Below are 16,049 nucleotides of genomic sequence, written 5' to 3'. Positions count from 1 at the left end.
AATGTAGCAGGAGACAGTGCTGGAGAGGTGAGTAAATGATGGATCCTGAAGAGCCATGCAAATCTGGAAACCATCAGCAGGTGAGATTTATCTTTCTGAATAATCATTGACACTGTAACTGATGGTGGCAGGGGTGGAGAACTTGCATTAGTTTAAGCAAGAAAAGAAAAAGGAACCATTCACGTGGACATAGGTAGTCACAGTGGAGATGGTGAGAAGTGCTGCCTTGAGGATAAACTCTGAAAGTGAAGCCCACAGAATTAGATTAGATAAAGGTTGGGAGGAAAAGAGAAGAATCAAGATAGGAGGGTGAGAGCAAAAGAGATATCTCTCTAGGGCTGTGACCTTTGCATAGTACATCGTGATCACTGCTCATTTTTAACTGCACCTCTAAGAAAGATGCTCTTTGAGTCTCTGCCCATTAAGCCCTGAGCTGTGGATCTCTACATAAAGGCCTGGTCCTGTCGTGCTGATCTTCAGCTGCACTAGCTTTTAGCATATACAGCTTGTGTGGATTTCTAGGAGCCAGCACCAAGGGCACCTGACCCTTACTTCTGGGACTTTTATACACACCTAGGTTAGTGGAATCTTGGAGAAACAAGGACCTCCTGTCCATTTAGGAAAGCAGGAAGTTGTGGTTGCCATACTTTGGGGTAGGGCTTTTTTGTTTCAAGGTGGTGAAACCCGGACTTACTACTTCCACAATATTGCACATAGGCACGAGAAAGTGCCCCAGATGGGTGAAGTATAAGCAGTGAGCTGAGAAAGCTTTAAAATAAACACACTCTCCCCTGCAATGACAACAAAGAATCCTTTGACATATAGTAGCAGAATCTCTGCAGAGAATGGCCAGCCTTCTGAACATGTTGGCCTTAATGAAAATCCCAGATGCTGTTTTTTTTTTCTTTTTCTTTTCCCAAAAAATATTTAAAGGTTTTGAGTTTTCATGGTTCCTCCCAAATATGCTCTTCTTTTTCCTTGGGCTGACTGCTAGCAAGCCTGATGTTTTCCTCTCTCTGGACTTAGAGGCTTAACTCAAAGTGGAGGTATTAGTGTAAAGCTTCCTGTCTCTACATGTCCAGACTGAATCATTGAACTGAGGTGAGATGCTTTTCACATTATCCCATCTGTCTCCTCTACCAAGTCCTGAGGAGAGAATTCTGGACACAAGCATTCAGTCATCGACTGGTTGGGAGGATAGTTGAAGCTACAGCCATTTAGCCTCTTCATCTGGGTCATAATGGACTGTGCCTGTGGATAAACTATATCTTTAATTATTGCATTAGTGAAGATTATATGTGAACCTCTCCATTCTTGTGTGCTTCTTACTTCAAGGATTGATATTTCTTTTATTTTCAAAATTTAATTGACACATTATAATTATTCGTATCTATGGGATACAATTTGATGTTTTGATACATCTATACATTGTAGGGTTCAAATCAGGTAGTTAGCATATCCATCACTTCATGCATCTACCATCTCTGCATGATGAGAACACCCAGCACCTCCCCTGCTCCAGCCACTTTGTAATACACAACACCCTACTGTTAACTGTCATCACCGTACTGTGCAACAGAACAGAACTTATTCTTCCTATCTAATCATAACTTTGTATCCATTGACCAACCTCTCCCAATCCTCCCTTCTCCATCTCCTCCCTAGACTCTGGTAATCACTGTTCTACTGTCTACTTCTATGAGATCAACTCTTTTTTAGATTCCACATATGAGTGAGATCACGTGGTATTTGTTTTGCTGTGCCTGGCCTAGTTTACGTAATATATCTCCTTCAGGTTTGTCCATTTTGTTTCAAATAACATGATTTTATTCTTTTTTTATGGATGAATAGTATCCCATTGTGTAGATATACCACGTTTTCTTTCTTTATCCGTTGTCGGGCATTTAGGTTGATTCCAAGTCTTGGCTATTGTGGATGGTGCTGCAGTAAACATCAGAATGCAGGTATCTCTTTGGTGTACTGATTTCATTGCCTTTAGATATATACCCAGTAGTGGGATTGTTGGATCATAAGCTAGCTATAGTTCTGGTTATCTGAGGAAACTTCAGACTGTTTTCCATAATAACTGTACTAATTTACATTCCCACTAGCAGTGTGTAAGGCTTCCCTTTTCTCCACATCTTCATCAACACTTGTTTTCTTTCTTCTTTTTGATAATAGCCATTCTAATTTGAGTGAGGTAATAACTCATTTGGTTTGGATTTGCATTTTCCTGATGGTTAATGATGTTGATACTTTTTTCAGGTACCTGTTGGTAATTTGTATGTCTTCTTTTGAGAAATATCTAATAAAGTCTTTTGTCCATTTTAATTTTTTTGCTGTTGAGTTATTTAAGTTCATTATATATTCTGGATATTAACCCATTTTCAAATATATAATTTGCAAATATTTTCTCCCATGAGGTGGCTTGTATCTTTACCCTGTTGGTTTGTTTGCTTTGCAAAAGATTCTTAAACTGATGCAAACATTGATGTTTTAACAGCATGAATATGGTTATAAACCAACAAAAAATTCTGACAAGTGCAGGAACAGTTTGGTGGCCCATTTTAATTGAAGGTTTATATGTATGTAGGAGGCAGTGGTAAGGAAGATTAGGGAAAGAGATTTTTTCCTCAATATTCCTTCAAGGCAAATCAATACAAGAAGCTTATACATCCTTGGATGCTACATTCCTAAATGTTTTCTTTGGAGATTCTCATTGCTTTGCAGTTATCTATTGCTGTGTAAAAACTTGTCCCAAAATTTGGAGATTTAAAACAATAAACATTTCTAATCTCAGTTTCTGTGAGTCATAAATCTGAAGGTGGCTTCTCTGGTTCCTCTGGTTCAGAGTCTCTCACAGTATAGCAATCAAAGTGTTGCCTAGGGCTCTAGTCACTTCAAGGCTTTACCTGGGGAGGATCCATTTCCAGAGTTACTCATGTGGTTGTTGGCACACTCATGATAGCTGTTGGCTGGTGACATCCATTTCTTGCATGTGGGCTTCTCCGTAGGGGTACTCACAACATAATCATTTGCTTCCCCTAGATTAAGGGCTCTGAGAAAGAGGGACTGTTGTCAAAGAAGATGGAAGTCACATTTTTTGTAACCTAATCTTGGGAGTGATATCCCATCACTTTTCCTGTATACTGTTCATTAGACTCCTGTCACTAAATCCAGCCCACAGTTGAGGAGAGGGGATAACACAAGGGCATGAGTATCAGTAGGTGGGAAATCACTCCCACTGGGAGCTATTATACAACCTCCTACAATACTAATTTATTAATTAATAAGCAAATATTTATTAAAGACATGCAAGAAAAGCTTTGCTCTATGAACTAAGGTTTTAGATGGGTCCCAAATGCAAAAACAAAGAGTATATAATGTGTTGTATTTCTCAAAATGTGATTTACAATCTATCTAAGAAGAAACATTTATACTTTAAAAATATCCTACAATAACATCAGTATATACTAAGTGTTCAGACAATTATGAAGGCAGGAAAAACTCACCATGGAGATAATTTAAGAACTATATTCAATCTAAGAGAGAGGCATGCTCCTATCTGACACAGCTGCTACAGAGTGAGACATTAAAGGCTGACTATTGGAGACATACTTGGAACCAAACAGGAACCAAACCAAATAGCTTTACTCCTTTCTAAAATATTTCAGGATCCTCTCAGAGCCTCATTCCAACAATTCACCTCCATTCTATCCTCCCTCTATGCCACCCCCATACAAATTACGGGGTGCAAAGGAGAGAAAAGTTGAGGGAAAGAGGATTTGTAATTCTAATGATGTGATTTTTTTCTAATTTTGTTTCGGGAACTTTCTGTGGGAATTTGCTGTGGAGCTCCTCCTATTTGTAACTGGAAAGTAAATGATGATTAGAATGATTTTTTTTTCTTTGTGCATATGTGTTTTAGAACCCTGTCCAGGGCCAGCTTTTCATTTTGTCAATGAGGAAAACAAGGTCCTGAAAAGTTCAATGACTTACTCAAGTTCACATGAACTGAGAAGAGGGCAGGGATTCGCCATCTTCCAAACCACTGCTCTTTCCGTGACATCTTACTGCCTTCTGCCTAATGTGCAAACACCATGGACTCCACCTGGATTTCTCATACATCATATCAGATTTCACCACAAGTCCAGTGACAAAGATTGTCCTTACATCATACTTGAGGAGCTCAGTCAGTTTTGAAGGTGATTCTTTTATTTGCTCATACCAAGTAGTATTAGTTCAGTTTTTTTGATAGCACTATACACACTAAATACCATGTATTTCAAGATTTAGGCCTTTCTTTCCAATGGAATACTCAATTTAAAAAATTAAATACATTTTAATAATGTATGCTTGCCACTGTAGAAGGAAGGGAGCACTAGAATTACATGAAATTGAAATGCAATTTGAATTTGAGTTTCAAAAAAGATTGGTTTACACTTCACAATAACAGAAGTTTACAAAAACATTCTATTGTGTAACACTTAAAGCGGTTGTTTATTTCTGATGTTGTATATACTAAAATGGCACTCCAGGCAAAAATAGAACCCCAAACTTTTTAATTGGAGATTTAAGTAATAGAGTCTTTATTAAACCTATATTTTATGTTTATATATGAATTTAAAACAGTAAATCTCTTATCTCAATTCTTGAACTTCTTGTGCATTTTCCAGATGTCCTCCAGACATGGAGAGGAAATGAAATCACATCACCTCTTAACTATTCCTTTATCCTCTCTGCACTTTCTTTTTATCCTCCTTAATTTTAGGAATTTATAGTGCTAGCCTGAACTTTCATAAACTGTAATATTCCTGTAGAAAGCGATAACAGCCATGTTAGATGCTGTGATTTTTTTAATAAAAGCGATACAGCATCTTTCCTTAGCAGAAATCTCAAACCAAAAATTAAAATATGGTTAAGCATTACAGATCATGTTGATATCTGTGTCATTACTTTGTGAAGACTAAATCTGTTTAGAAGAATAATGGTGGGTTCTATTTTGCTGTGACAGAGTGATCTCTGGTGATACTGTCAAGTGAAACTGGTAACTTGAAATTAAATAAAGATTTGTGGCTGTAGTTGTACTGACTTATGAAACAACAAAACCTTTCATGAGCACCTATTAAGTCCCAGGGAAGATTGTAAGCATTTCCACAACCTTTACTGTATGGTATATTTCCAAAGGCATTATATTATTACACATTCGGACTCTTCTGTAAGATATGATTGTCTTTACAGAAAGAAGAGGAAATCAGAAAGATAACATGACTTACTCATGATCACACAGTCACTGGGATTGGATCTTAGATTTTCTAAGTCCATGGCTGGCACTTTGCAACTTAAATACTTTTGGGTAAGGAATGGGGTGTCTGTATGCAAGAAATGCACCAAAAGCACTCGCTGACACACAAGTGAACACAAACACAGCTCGGACAAAGTGAAGTGTTCCTTCCGTGCTCCAGTTCTTCTCGGCCATTTGTTGTCTCTTCATCTCACTCTACTTTTCTATATTTGTGAGTTTGGCTATCTTTTTCTCCATAGATTGGATTCTCCTTTATTTGTTTTTCTGCCTGATGAAATTCTAAGCATTGTTTATGTTCCATCTCAGATATAATTAATTCATTTGATTTGTATTTGATTTAATTCTTTTGATTTGTATTGACTGTTTCCCTCCTTAGCCTTGGCCTCTCAAAACAATGCTATTTATACATGACTTTGGATGCTTTATCATATGGATATGTGTGAGAATGGCTCATGTTCATATCTGTCTCTTCTTAGGAGGGTCAGCTTTATAGGAGCGAAGAACATGGCTGGTTATTTCTGGGCTTTCCTTGGCTTGTACATAGGAAGAGATAGGTACACATGGAATGAATTTAATTAAGGATTTGTATGAGCAACTCATGGCAATGACAAGCCACGAAATAAAAAATTTACCTTTTCCTTCTTGCGCAGTAGGATTCTGAACTCCCTTAGATGATCAAGCGGCAATTGCAGAGCAGAGGGAGAATGGCAGACACTAGCAAAAGAACCAGTTGTGACAGGTGGTGGTAGTAAGAGTGACAGAAAGCAGAGATGTCTGAGGTTTCCTTTTACAAGCACTCATCCTACCTCACTTGCCTGCTTTATTATGCATCTTTCCTATTCAACTGAAAACTTCGTGAGCTTGTTCCCCATTGTATTCTCAATGCCTAGCATCATGCAGGGTTAGAGGAGGAGCTTAGAAATATTTTTTGACTGAATGACATGACAGTTGAGTCTTTTACAGTAAAAATAGAAAAGGGGAACACATGTCATGTACAGATTGTTTATTCACTGATCGTAGTCTCTGCATAAAGTGTTTTGATTGTTAGTGTGTGTTTTCGTTCATTTGAATGGCTTATGCCTTTGTAAATTTTGTTTGTTTCCCACTTCGGTATGTCTTTCTGTTTTTAGTTACCTTTCTACGCTGCCAAAACAAAATAAAGCCAACAGCTGCCTCCACTTGTGTTGCCTTTAGTATTGTTTTACAATCTCTCATCTCTTTAACTATATCCTAAGTACGTTTTGTTGGGGAGGAAGGAATTTGCAGAGAAAGCCAAGTCAGTCAATCCTGTTTTAGCACAGTAATTTACTCTTAGATGTCTAGCGGTGGAACTAACTTACTTCAGTTCTTTCCCAAAGATTCTTTGCATGCTAAGTATCTTCTTCAACACCATCCTACTTATTCATTATTTTCTCAGTTTAAAATAAAATCATCACAGGGATGTTCCTTCCAGGAATATATATTAATTGGACCCACTTCTTTTTCTTTTCTTTTTTTTTTAAGTGGAGAATTCGTAAACCTAAGTGGGAACTTTTATTTAAAATATTCTAGATGTAAGAGATTTAAATATACTTAAAGGGGGCTAATTAAATTTGATATGTACTCTCTCAAGGGAAATGAAACAGCAGCGTATGTGACTTTCATTAGCGACTTTACCATAGAGATATAACCCAAAGTACTTAATAGGGAAAATTTGATGATTAATTTGATTGACTTTTAAATTGTTTGTTAGTGGGTATTATATACTTACAAAATACATCTTTTGTGTATTTTCTGAATAGCTGCCTTGGGAAAAAGGCAAGATGTTACTTATAGTAAATCAAACCTTGTCAACTGTTGGTAAGGCAGTCAGGGTCTCATGTCTCTCTGCATATACCAGACTGGGTCTCTTGATTTTCTCAGATCATGAGATGTGAAGAAAACTGTAATTAGTTGTCAAATTAAAACATCATTTCATGTAAGAATTCAGAATGGGGTCATCTTTGATACAAGGACTATAATAGTAAAAGCCAATCTAATGTATATTCACAAAGAAATTGTTTAAAGAATAAGGAGGGAACTCTATGATATCTTGTAGACTGATTGTTATTTTCATCCAGAAAAAAAATATTTACTAACATTTACAATCCCAAAGAAACCCACCACAAAGTGAACCTAAAATTTAATAAGGTTTGATTTATTATTTCATGATATTTTTGTTAACTATTTTCTTAAGTGGACATTGAAGTACAGTTAAATATAATTCATGTCTTGCATGTTGCTTTTGTATTGCTTTAGCTTAAGAAAAGGGATTCAAATACCACTTGTGCCAAATGTATATGGACAATTCCCAAATTTGCATGTCTGGCCTAGACTTTCTTCTGTACTCCAGACTTGCACACTTGACTTATCTACTTTATGTATAGTAATTGATAAAGTTTGTATATTTGTCCCTGCCCAGATCTCATGTGGAATTGTAATCTCCAGTATTGTAGGAGGGGCCTGGTGGGAGGTGGTTGGATCATGAGGGTGGATTTCTCATGAATGGTTTAGCACCATCTGCTTGGTGCCATTCTTGTGATAGTGAGTGAGTTCTCGAGAGATCTGGTGGTTTAAAAGTATGCGGCACCTCCCCCCAACCTTGCTCCTGATTTTGCCATCTGATGTGCCAGCTCTCCCTTTACCTTTCGCCATGATTGTAAGCTTCCTAAGTCCTCATCAGAAGCTGAGCAGGTGCCTGGTGCCATGCTTCCTGTACAGCCTGCGGAACTGTGATCAAATCAAACCTCTTTTCTTCATAAATTACCCAGCCTCAGGTATTTCTTTATGGCAATGCAAGAAAAGCGTAGTACAGTAATAGACAGCTCAAACTTCAGACATCCTAAACCGAGTGCCTGGCCTTCCTCACCTCCATTCTTTTTTTTTTTTTTTTTTCATCTATGTCCCTGCAAAGGACATGATCTCGTTCTTTATTATTATTATTATTATACTTTAAGTTCTGGGATACATGTGCAGAACACGCAGGTTTGTTACATAGGTATACACATGCCATGGTGGTTTGCTGCACTCATCAACCCGTCATCTACATTGGGTATTTCTCCTAATGCTATCCCTCCCTTAGCCCCCACCCCCTGACAGGCCCTAGTGGGTGATGTTCCCCTTCCTTAGTCCATGTGTTCTCATTGTTCAACTCTCACTTATGAGCGAGAATATGCAGTGTTTTGTTTTCCGTTCCTGTGTTAGTTTGCTGAGAATGATGGTTTCCAGCTTCATCCATGTCCCTGCAAAGGACATGAATTCATACTTTTTTATGGATGCATGGTATTCCATGGTGTATATGTGCCACATTTTCTTTTTACTTATTTATTTATTATCGTTTTTAATTATACTTTAAGTTCTAAGGTACATGTGCACAACGTGCAGGTTTGTTACATATGTATACATGTGCCATGTTGGTTTGCTGCATCTATTAACTCGTCATTTACATTAGGTATTTCTCCTAATGCTATCCCTCCCCCTCCCCACACCCCACGACAGGCCCCAGTGTGTGATCTTGCCCGCCCTGTGTCCAAGTGTTCTCATTGTTCAATTTCCACCTGTAAGTGAGAACATGCAGTGTTTGGTTTTCTGTCCTTGCGACAGTTTGCTTAGAATTATGGCTTCTAGCTTCATCCATGTCGCTACAAAGGACATGAACTCATCCTTTTTTATGGCTTCATAGTATTCCATGGTGTATACGTGCCACCTTTTCTTAATCCAGTCTATCATTGGTGGACATTTGGATTGGTTCCAAGTCTTTGCTATTGTGAATAGTGCCACAATAAACATATGTGTGCATGTGTCTTTATAGTAGCATGATTTATAATCCTTTGGGTATATACCAAGTAGTGGGATTGCTGGGTCAAATGGTATTTCTAGTTCTAGATCCATTCTTATCCCCAAATGGTATTTCTAGTTCTAGATCCATTCTTATCCCCCTCATAGCCTTGATTACCTCAGTTAATGAAAACATCACCCTTCCAGTTGCCCAGGTCAAAACCCTGGAAGTTACTCTTGACTCTTCCCTTTCCTTAGCCTGAATCCATGGAGTTTCAGAATGCACACAGAATCTGACCACTTTTTACCACTTCATTCTACTGTTCGAGTCCGAGCCCTCATTATTCCTTGCCTGGGTTTACTACAAGAGCCTCCGAGCACTCTCTGCTTCAAAATTTGCCCTACTGCAGTCTATTCTGAGCATAGCAACCAGACTGTTCCTTTAAAAATAAAGGTATATTATACCACTCCTCTGATCCAAAACCTCAAGTAGCTCTCCATTTCAGTCAGAGTAAATGCCACGATCCTTACAATGGCTACCAAGGCTCTACATGATCTGGCCTTCCATTACCTCTCTGACTTTGTCTCCAACTACTCTCTACTTGGTTCATGCAGCTGTAGCCATACTGGCCTCCTTTCTGTTCCTGGAAAATGACTCTGCCTGGAAAACTCTTTCCTCAATACCCACATGGTTCACTGTCTTTTCTCCTTCAAGTCTTCCTTCAAATGTCATCATCTTAATGAGGGCTTCCCTGATGCCCTTTTGAAAAATTACCATCTGTGCCTCTAGAGTGGAAACAGCATATCTTATGTTCACATTCATGAGTCCTATTCGTGTTTTGGGTAGTTTGTTTATTCTCTCTAGGTTTCAGCTTCCTCATTATAAATTTAGGGATATAAACAAAATTTTCCATAAAGCCCTTTGGGCTCTAATATTTAAAAAATTCTATGAGACCAATTTGAACCTGCCAAACTGAGTAGTTAGATTTGATCTTGAAAGTCTATTATCAGTGAAGGAGATACAGGTCCCATTTTCCCCAAACTCAGCTCCTGTACGAAGTATTAAATACAGCATGAGATGTTTACTAAGGCAAATATTGCATTTCTGAAATAAGTCTAATTTAAAAGTGTGTTTGTTTTTGCTAGTCCCAGGTCACTTCGACTAACTGAATAGTTGGAAGCCTTAAAAAAAGAAATAGAATTCTCTGGGCCTTGGTTTCCTCATCCATGAGGATACTGTGGTAGATGATCTCCAAGTTCCTTTCTAGATTTAGAATTCTTCCTTTAGAGGAGGAAAATCAGACATTTTCCCTCATAGTCATGACTGACTCTTCAATTAGTCTTATAAAATATTCATATGCAAGGTGATGACTAGAGACAAACTCCCTTGGCTTTGGGTAGCATGGCACCATTCCCATTGAGTATGATTGTAGATATTTCTTATTATAGTTCTGTTCATATGCTTTCATACCACAGAGACCTCAGAGTTTAGAATGAGTGCCACTCTAAGAAATATACCTGTGCATTTATTTTCAGTGTTAGATGGTTATGAAAAAGACAAAGTAGAATGAATACACTCAGCAGCTGCTTCATTCCCACATGTTTGAAAGCTTCCTGTTAGAATTGAGAGTTTTATTATGTGTGACTATAATGATCAGAAAATCATAGATATCTGAATATTTTAATGTAAATACTCAAAAGGTTTTTGGAGGGAAGGCCCTTTTCCAGTCTAATGTGCTTAATACTTTTAATTCTGACAAAGATCAGTTTTCTGTTTTCCTTCACAAAGAATACTGGTGAATAACAGCCAACTTAAATTATCAAGTTAACAAATCATTTTTTCTTTATGAACTCTACTTAAACATAATTATTAAACTATAATTTTAAATCAGTACTTAAAGACTATTTCTATATAGAATTGAAGCAAATAATATTTTGTAAGCAGTAACTTCTAGGTATATAACTACTTATGGATTCTAGGGTGTGATTATATAATTAACCAGAAAGATTGTATAAAAAGGACATTTTCTGGTTTTATTCTTCATGGAAGTGGCAGCCGAGAGGCATAAAAGTAACTTCTGATTTAATTTTGTTATTTGGAGTCATGGTGCTTTGAAATGTATGTTTCTGTTGTTTTCAAATGTTTTTGAGGTGTTATCTGACAAATTTACACCAAATTCCTTTGAGAATACAAAGCAAATAAGATTGAGATGAACAGTCTCCACAGGGCAAAGCCTGGGAACCTAGAAAATGAAAGCACAGATTCTCCAGAATACAACCATTCAACATCTGATTTCCTATTGGGTCATGTGACTAATGTTATTCCTTCGTTCATTCATTCATTCGTTCGTCAGTCAGTATTGTTCCAAGTGAGGCCTTGTTGAGACTTTGGGGATGTGATTATCTTGTTACAGGGAGTCTATCAGGAACAATGCACTAAAATGCCCAAGGATAAACCAAAGGATCTTTAGTGACATTGGTACTTATTCTAGTTCTTTTTCCATTTTGTAGAGAGCGTATTTTTGTGGAACTGTGAAACTAATTGAAATCATATGTCACCACTCTTGGTGTTTCCAGACAGGCAGACCAGCATCAGCTGTGCTAGAGAAACTCGACACTCATAAATGTTTTTCTCTTTATTACTAGGGAGGTTTTTAAGAAGACTAAAAGCTCATGAGTAGTTGTAGAGTCTGATAAACACTTTCAGTTATAAATCCTGGGATTTTGTATGCTTTTTCCTTTAGCTAGAATTTAACTTTATTTCTCTTTAAATTTCTTTACCCTTATAAAAGTTATTTCTCTTCAATACACACAAACACATAATCTTGAAATGATAGAGTTCCTTCTTATTTCTGGCCAATCATTCCAGGCCATATTCTTGACCTCTTCCTCCAATCCGGGATGGGGTTCCATCCAGAAGCTTGAGGAATTTGATCTCAGTTGGCTATAGAAAGCTGTCTTGTTCTTGGCAGTTCATGTTTCCCGGGAGCTGGATGCTGCCTCTCCACCCCCATGTCTCCTGGTTGTTACTGCAAAGGGCAGACTTTCTAGAATAGTAGCAACAGCCCAACTAAGAGGATTTATTTACTTTCATCTTAACTGCACCAAAGCAAGTTGATTGGGAGGAAAAAGCCCAATTCTTGAATGTCTTCAATAAGGTTTGGTTGCTCTCATTTAAAAAAAAAAAAAAAAGATATCTCCAAGAACAAGCTATGGGAACTAAGAATAACAGCGGAAACTGGAAATTCACTTACTTGAAAGGAAAGAAGGGGAAAGAAAGGAATAAGCAAGAGAAGAAAGAGAAAAATAAAGAGAAAAAGAGGAAGGGAGCAAGAAAAGGTGACGTGGCTGTTAACATTAGTTTCTGAAACCAGCTGGAATATTGTGTGTCTCTTAGCTTCTGCATAATGAATAAAGGTTTTCCAAATGATATAGGTTTGGTTCCAAGAGGGAGGAGGCCACGTTAGCACTCATTCCTTCGGAACCACAGTATTGCAGGCTACACCATCTCACTGCCTATTTTCCTCGTCTGCCAAAGGGGAAGGGGGTGGAGTTGCCTTTAATTATTAACCTTTAAAATATCCTCTTTATTATTTGTGGTCATTGCAAAAGAAAAACTTACATTCGTCATCTCAGTCCTTATTTTAGTCCTTTCCTTCAGCCTTTCCCTGCTAAAACTTTTGCCTGAACAAAACCCCAAATTTAACAGATGTATAGCAATTGGACCAAAGAGAGAAAACCAAAGAAGTCAGGTCCTGTGTGATACCCACCCCCGCCCAGTAAATCACAGAAAGAAATCCCTGAGAATGCCCTAAACCTACCTCTTGGGGACCTCTTCTTGGTTGTATCAGAGGATAATATCCTAAATGGCTGCTTTTTATTTTAATAGTTCCAAGGAGGCAAAATGAAGTTTATTCCTCTATTATATTTATTCCTCAATCATCTCTGAGCATTTTCTATACAATTAATTAAGGTTTCCATAATCAAATAAAAAATGCCTTATTAAGGAATTAGGAATAACAAATGAGAATGCAGACAAATTGATCTGAACTTTTATTTGGCTCCCTTGTGCTTAATTTTTGATGGATTATTGTTTGAATTTGTATGTCTTCGAATTTTCATATGTGAGATTTACCGTGTGAATCTGAGTCATGATGACACTGATGTGTGTTACGTTCCTCAGAATAGCTATAGGAAAGGTAAGCGTAGCTCTATCACCAAACTCTGAGGTGAGAAAATTTCTCTTGGCATTTCTTTTTTACTGGTGAAATAGAATATTGGGTTTTAGGGTTCAAGATCTGCTATTTGAATATGAAAACTGGTGTTTAGCATTGTCCTTATATGTATTAGGCATCTGGTGTTTGCTTCATGGATGAATGCTGATTGGCATGATAGAAAATATAAAATCAAATGAATGTATGAGACACAGTTTTCCTGCTAGTTCTCAGATGTTTGTCTTGAAAAACAATAAGAAAAGTGAGGTGTCTTATTACTTGTCTTGGAAATTCAAATTGATATGTGACTGAAATGATTGTTATTTTGACACATAAGGGATAAGCAGTCTTCTATGCCCAGTGATTAGTTTAGTGGCTACTTTTTGCTTTTTCTGACACATGTGTATGCCCAGAGAATAGAGGACTTGGTCAACATTCACGTTTTGGAACTATTTAGCTTCTTTGATTTTAGGAAGATACAACTAGGGATGCTATGTTTAATGGTATAACCACAAACAATAAGCCAGACATTTAATGAGCATATTGTCAGAATTATATTAAGGCTATAATTTAAAGCTAGTGCTGTATCTTCAGGAGACTAAAGAAATTAGCTTGATAAAACACTATGTAGTAAGTTTGATAAAACACTATACAGTAAGTCATTTAGGCTTTTTCTTTGCTGGGACAAGGAAGTGTTTCACATGACCATAAGTTTTTATAAGGGTGCTTTAGGATAAAATGGCACTATGGGGAAACCAATAGGCATGATGAAATGGTGCTGAATATTTTATTCTTTCTATGTGGTGAATTTCTAGTGCTAGATTACATAACAGAAGGCATTAATGTACCTGACAAATTTTCTGGAAAATTATCATTTATCCTAATTGGAGTGAGTACACAGAAAAATAGACCACGATGGAAAGGACCAGACAGACCTATCCGTTGAAACAAGGTTTGTGTCCAGGAGTTACTCAGCTGTGAGCAGTGAACATTGAAAAAAAATCACTTCAGGGGAAAGGATCCAACTGAACTGGGTACAGTGAAGTGAGTTGGTCCAGGTTTCTGAATCTTCCATTTTGATCCAGCTAGGAATGGAACAGACAATGAAGGGAAGTCCAACAAACATGAACCTATCTAAAGTCCAATGACCAAAGGAATTTGTAGGAAGCTAAAAAGTGATGCTACCACTTAGATCCAAATATGAAAGAAAACATAGCCAGAGCTAGAGCAACTGGGGTCAGAGTGCAGGTATACAGGGGCTCAGATGAGACAAAAGACAGGTCACAAGAATACCTCAATACCTCAATTCTGAGATAGGGAATGATATGGTTTGACTGTGCCCCCACCCAAATCTCAACTTGAATTGTAGCTCCCAGAATTCCCACATGTTGTGGGAGGGACCCAGGGGGAGGTAATTGAATCATGGGGGATGGTCTTTTCTGTGTTATTCTCTTGATTGTGAATAAGTCTCACCGGATCTGATGGGTTTATCAGGGGTTTCCACTTTTGCTTCTTTCTCATTTTCGCTTGCTGCTGCCATGTAAGAAGTGCATTTCAGGCCAGCGCGGTGGCTTACACCTGTAATCCCAGCACTTTGGGAAGCCAAGGCAGGAGGATCACCTGAGGTCAGGGGTTCGAGACCAGCCTGACCAACATGGAGAAACCCCATCCCTACTAAAAATATAAAATTAGCCGGGTGTGGTGGTGCTTGCCTGTAATCCCAGCTATGCGGGAGGCTGTGGCAGGAGAAGCACTTGAACCTGGGAGGTGGAGGTTGTGGTGAGCCGAGATTGTGCCATTGCACTCCAGCCTGGGCAACAAGAGCAACACTCCATCTCAAAAAAAAAAAAAAAAAAAGAAAAAAGAAAAAAGAAAAAAAAGAAGTGCCTTTCACCTCCCACCACGATTCTGAGGCCTCCCAAGCCATGTGGAACTGTAAGTCCAATTAAATCTCTTTTTCTTCCCAGTCTCAGGTATGTCTTTATCAGCAGCATAAAAATGAACTAATACATTAAATTGGTACCAGAAGTGGGGTGTTGCTGAAAAGATACCTGAAAATGTGGAAGCAGATTTGGAAGTAGGTAACAGGTAGAGATTGGAACAGTTTGAAGGGATCAGAAGAAGACAGGAAAATGTGGGAAATTTTGAAAATTCCTAAAAATTTTTTGAGTGGCTTTGCCTAAAATACTGCTAGCAATATGGACAATAAAATCCAGGCTGAGGTGGTCTCAGATAGACATAAGGAACTTGTTGGGAACTGGAGCAAAGGTGACTCTTGTTATGTTTTAGCACAGAGACTGGCAGCATTTTGCCCCTCCCCTGGGGATTTGTGGAACTTTGAACTTGAGAGAGATGATTTAGGGTATCTGGCAGAAGAAATTTCTAAGCAGCAAAGCATTCAAAAGGTGACTTGGGTGCTGTTAAAAGCATTCCATTTTAAAAGGGAAACAAAGCATAAAAGTTCAGAAAATTTGCACCCTGACGATGCAGTAGAAAAGAAAATCCTGTTTTTTGAGGAGAAATTCAAGCCAGCTGCAGAAGATTGCATAAGTAGCAAGGAGCCTAATGTTAATCCCCAAGACCATGGGGAAAATGTCTCCAGGCCATGTAAGAGACCTTCAAGGCAGCACCTCCCATCATAGGCCTGGGTTCCCAGGGGCAAAAAGTGGTTTCATGGGCCAGGTCCAGGGTCCCCATGCTGTGTGCAGCCCAGGACTTGGTGCCCTGTGTCTCAG

The 16,049-nt window shown here is 38.1% G+C and overlaps 1 long non-coding RNA gene across 1 annotated transcript in view; it reads left to right on the top strand.

The window, feature by feature from the left end:
* Positions 1 to 1,906: 1,906 nt before the first annotated feature.
* Positions 1,907 to 16,049, top strand: part of LOC104007326 (uncharacterized) — a 52,575-nt gene continuing 38,432 nt past the window's right edge. The window contains exon 1 of the long non-coding RNA XR_010158904.1: positions 1,907 to 1,964. This is a non-coding gene — a long non-coding RNA (uncharacterized LOC104007326). The remainder of the gene's footprint in view (positions 1,965 to 16,049) is intronic.

Source organism: Pan troglodytes, chromosome 6, assembly GCF_028858775.2.
Source record: "Pan troglodytes isolate AG18354 chromosome 6, NHGRI_mPanTro3-v2.0_pri, whole genome shotgun sequence".
NCBI classification, from domain to species: domain Eukaryota; kingdom Metazoa; phylum Chordata; class Mammalia; order Primates; family Hominidae; genus Pan; species Pan troglodytes.
This window is presented reverse-complemented; position numbering and strand designations above follow the sequence as displayed.